Source organism: Octopus bimaculoides, chromosome 9 (genome assembly GCF_046866305.1).
Source record: "Octopus bimaculoides isolate indiv1 chromosome 9, ASM4686630v1, whole genome shotgun sequence".
Classification (NCBI taxonomy): Eukaryota; Metazoa; Mollusca; class Cephalopoda; order Octopoda; family Octopodidae; genus Octopus; species Octopus bimaculoides.
In genome coordinates, this window is record NC_142936.1 from 62,887,129 (window position 1) to 62,893,128 (window position 6,000).

The window sequence follows — 6,000 nt, forward strand, 5'->3', positions numbered from 1 at the left end:
TTTTTTCCATAATATACAGGCAAATGTAAATTTTACAATAAGTAATTCAAAATCATTTCTATTTGATAGAAGGAGGTCTAAATAAAGATGTTAAATTTCATTGCGTGACTATAATCCTCTTAATAACCTTTCTCCCATCTGCACAAGGCCTGACATTTTGGGTGACGGGACCACTCGATTTCATCAACCCCAGTGCTTCACTGCTACTTAATTTATCGACCCCGAAAGGATGAAAGACTAAGTCGACCTCGGCGGAATTTGAACTCAGAACGTAGAGACGAACGAAATACCACAAAATATTTCGCTTGGCGTGCTAAAAATTCTGCAACCTCGCCGCCATGTATAACCCTCTTAATATCAACGAAAACGTTTCTTTTGCAACCTATAGATGTTTGATGCTTGTTTTACCATTTACACAAGCGCACACACGCACATACACATGAGCAAGTATATCAATTTGCTAATCCAACTTAACTGCGATAAGTTGTTTTAAAAGGTATAGGCTGCGGTAATCGTCCTGAGAAATTATTTCGTATAGATGTTAAGTGCTAAAACTGCACAGATTATATCGGCAGATGATATTTGGCCAAAACCGGTCGATGGGAATGTTGGATAACATGATTTACACTTCATCACCAAGAGAGACCCTACTATCAAACGATAGATTTATCAATATCTATCTATCTGATTCTCAATCTCCTTTCCTCCCCATCTCTCTCTGTATGTTTCTGTATATATATATATATATATGTGTGTGTGTGTGTATGTGTGTGTATATGTGTGTGTGCGTTTGTGTGTATGTGTGTGTATGTGTGTGTGTGTGTACCAAAAATGCGTTACTCATGATTTGGATAAAACCTATATTATAAAACTCTTCTCATGAGGAATCCGTCAGAGTGTTTAAGGCCTTAAAATCACTTCTTGATGTATCCATTACTATGAGACTCTTGCTAAGGTGATATGTGTCTTGTATATCATATTTTTATAGCTTGTTACTACTTTTGGTCCTTTTATGTCCGTTTAAAGCGGTGCGGTCAGGGATCTTAATATATATATACATTATATATATATATATATATATATATATATATATATATATATATATATATATATATATATATATGTATGTATGTACGTATATATATATATATATATATATATATATATATATATATATATATATAGATGTGTGTGTGTTTATATATATATATATATATATATATATATATATATATATATATATATATATATATATATATATATATATAAATATGTCTGTGTGTATGTGTGCGTGTAGGTATAAGTTTATATGGTTATAAATAAGTAAATATATATATGTATACATAAATATATACATACATATATATATATTTACTTATTTATTACCATATAAACTTATACTTACATTCTTAATTGAGGCATTTGATATTAAATTTCGTTGAGTATATTTAGTTAATGATATACAAGTTTAGCATTATCGCCTGTGTATATGTTTATATCATACAATATTAATATCAGAATTTACATTCTTTTTATATTGTTCATTTTCTTCTTTTTCACTGCTTTTCTAATGTTGCTTTACTAGGTAGAAATTTTAAAGTAGTCACAACTATAGAGGATGACGCAACAATATAGTCGCAGGAATGGTGACGAAGCTTTGTACAGGTTTACACCTATATAGAATTTAATTATTATATTTCATAGAATGTGCCAAAATCATGTTATACACTTTATTCTCGTAAATATCTTTAGATGCTTAATTTATGTATTGAAAATGGCAGCATCAGCATTTCATAAAGATGACAACGAAACTTATTAACGTCTCTAAATTTATGAAACGCCTCTTCACGTCTATAATGAAGATAATTACATATAAACCGCATTGCCCACACAGTTGTATATAGCACAATGGAACATCACTGGTACAAATACCCGAATTATTGTATATTAATTTACTCCCGGTTTCAATTCAACCTACAGATTTGTGCATTCTAACAAAGAGTTGTCGCATAAAATAGGCCTAAATTATTACGGTTAATTATATATTTTATTACGGTTAATTATATATTATATCCATCGCATAAAGTTGCTGAAGTTTAACAGTTCATTTCTAATGAAACGCTTCACCGTTATGTTCAGAACTAAATATACCATCGAATATAATTTTAACTGTCTATCCATTACCATGTAGCTTTACTCAAATATTGCCATGGAACTATGATATATAATTTCAAAACTTTCAGACAACAAGAATAGGTTATTGTAGTATTAAACATTCTGGATGCAATTTCAGATGCATAAAATTCATGAAGAATGGACTCCATTTTACAACATCTTAGAGCATCAATGAAATAATATATGTCTCGTCGAATTCTCGGAATAAACACATATTGTAATAATCATAGAAGTTAAACTATTATATATAGTTTGTTTTTCACAGAGTCCAGTATCAAAAACAATCAGAATGTTGCAAGAAACGTGAAAGCAAAATATAAAATAATCACACGTTATTTCAGCACTGAGAGAAAGTGAAGATCATTTTTGTTAGGTTAAAATTAATTTTAGAAATGTCACAGGGCATTCCAATTCATGTTTATCTGGTTTAAAAATTAATGTAAAGGCAAGAATATGAGTTGATGATTTCCAGTTTCAATTTAACCAAAATCGTATATTTGAATTATATATGAAAGGGAAGTACTTTACCAGAGATATTAGCTTTTTATTTTTAACTTAATTTAATAGTAGAGCTATAAACATGGAAACGTTTTGAGATAAGCATGTAAAATTTACGCACACACACAACACACGTCTATACACACACACACACACACACACACACACACACACGCATATATATATATATATGTATATATACATTATATATATATACATATATATATACACACACATTGATATAGGTGTGTATGCGCGTGAATCTGTGTGGATGTAATCATATGTCGACAGCTGTATATGAACGCATGTATATATATATATATATATATATATATATATATATATATATATATATATATATATATATATATATATATGTGTGTGTGTGTGTGTGTGTGTTTGTGTGTGTTTGTGTGTGTGTGTGGTGTGTGTGTGTGTGTGCGTGTGCATTTGTGTGCTTGTGTACTCGCATGTGCAATTGTATATGGATACATATGTACTTATTCATATTCACATATTTGTGTCATACAAAGGAACATTTTTCAATGAAAGAATTGACAAAAGAATGAAAGTGCCAAATATCACAAAGTTTTGAACACTATATTATGTATAGATGCAATAAATTCTGTATAAACCACTTTGTTGCAGTAAATGGTGTATTTCTTTAAAAGCAAACAATGGTTCTTTTCACAGAAGATATAAACACAGGATAATAGCAAAAATATTTCTTAAAACTTGAAGCAGCGTAAATTACTCAGAGAAATGCATAATCGTTGAGAAAATATGCGCTCTAATGTTTATATTTTAAAAGATATTAGATAAGTGTTTTAGAGATGTATTTAACTTTCAGGTAGCATTCATCATTTCATTTAACTAAGAAATAGTTGATAACTGTAACGTCCCTACTTTATTCTAATATTTTAAAAGGAAACCAAGCAAATGAGTGTAAAATTGTAAAAGGTCTTACTGTGAATATTTTGGCATTTTTTATTCCTGGCTTAACTTTTCAGAAATGTGCGTTTATCTGCTTTATGCCTATTATGTAACCAAGGGAAATATATTGTGTAATAATGTAAAGCCACCGTTCGATTAGTTCTGGTGCCCAACTCTAAGCATCATAAAAATTAAATGAATCATAAATTACACCATATTCATGAGAAAAGGTGTTTTCTATTCTTAGACTTAAGATAACTGATGCTGTTGCGAAAGAACCCCTTCTCTTTTTGATCTACTGAGGCCTTTGTACATTTTACTGAGTGCCGTTAATGAAATTTTGTTACTAAGGTAATTAGTGTAGAAAAAAAAATCCATGCTCACGGTATCAAACGCTTTGTATAAACAAATTTAGCACAAAATAGAACCCAATTCCTAATTGATAGAATGCTAGTTACTTTTAAAGAGGAACTAAAAATTGAAATTTGGATATAAATATAATAGAATACCTTGTAAAAGTTGTCGAGAATATATCTACACCATCACTTTCAGCATCTTTTGATATATATATATATATATATACACACACGATAACAATGTAAATATTTATAATGAGTTGAATAAAAAATGTTCTGCAAGTTGACTTCTCTGAGTTTTGTTCAAACATTGATATCTAAAATCAAATATTTCATATACTAAAATAAAACTGTGGTATTTTCTTGCAATAATCTCTGCGCAAAACGCTTTTGTATCCACAAAACAAGAAGGAACACTTTACCTCATCTTAAAATTATCTTTTATTGGTTTGGTCACAGGCTATAAAATATAACAGAAATAAATGAAATGAAATATTGTCATTATTTTTGTTTTGCAAATTTGAACATCATTATCTGAATAAAAGCCATCGAAGAAGAATTAAAAACAGCAACCGTTGTGAGAAATATGTTCGCAAGTATGTTCTCAAATATAAAATGCAATTTATCATGAGTAAGAATATGACTAGTACTCCGTAATTTTATTACAATTAAATGTAATTTAGAACAAACATTCTCTAGAACCAAAATTATAGAGAAGTAATGCATATACAATTATAATTGGAGCGGTAAAAGTGTATAAGACTCATTTAGCATGGATCGTTGTACATGACATATTCATCATTAAATGTTTTGTATTAGGCAGCGAGGTAGCATATTGTTAGCGTATCAGACAAAATTGTTTAGCATTACGTTCTGAGTTCAAATCTCACTGGTCTCAAGTTTGCCTGTCATTCCTCAAGGATCATTATTATAAGTATCAGTCAAATACTGAGGCTTATGTACTTGACTTATCCCCCATCTAAAACGCATAAACTTGTGCCAAGTCTTGAAATGATCTAATTCTTTATATATGATGTTCCCTACGTAGATATGTCTATTCATATAACCAAACTTCTAAACAGCCATGTGTATCACTCTGAAATGATAACAAAATCTTCAGACATTCCAATTATATTTTATATGAGAATACCGCTTTATTGCAAATTTAAAAGCAACATTACCGGAATTTCCATTTTTATCTCTCGATTTGAACAAACCTTATTCACTGAAGTTACATCGCCTACGTTTTTTCCTTATTTGCGTCTTTAAATTTATCATAATGTCTACTTATCCATCTCATTTATATTGTACTTTGACAGTCCTTACAATATTGGTAGAGTAACTGGTATTTCAAATAAATGTAGTACATAGATTTCACATATATGGCAAGGATCGCTATTCAAAGAAGTTTCGCGCACGACTTATAATTTTCCGACTTACTTTAAAACTTATGAAAGGAAACAGGTAAATGTAGTTCTGTATACACAAAATCTAAATAGTACCCATACATACCCTCACACATACGCACACATACACCCACATCCTCACATATATACACAGACACACACATATATTTGTGTGCGTAGATCAATGCAGTGCACTTCAACTATGTTACTTATCCCTGTTATGATTGAGATAGAGTATCAGAAAATAACATAGATGATGTAAATGAATGCAAGGTTGTGCGTCCTGAAGAACTGTGATCCGAAAAATGAAATGGGATCTAATCTCACAAGGATTTTTCAGTTGGCTACACTTGAGAAATTGATTAAAAACAAGACTCGGCGCATCAAAGATGAATTCTTTTACCCCCCCCCCCCACATATCGAAAATATAAACGTTTCATATAGATGTATGCATGCACACACACACATACACATGCAAATATATATATATATATATATATATATATATATATATATATATATATATATATGTTAATTCTCTAAATGAAGTATTAACAGTAACTGCACGATAAAGTGTAGTATATTGCCACTTAAGTGTGGCTGGCCCCTAGGGGTGGATGCTACTGTTGCTT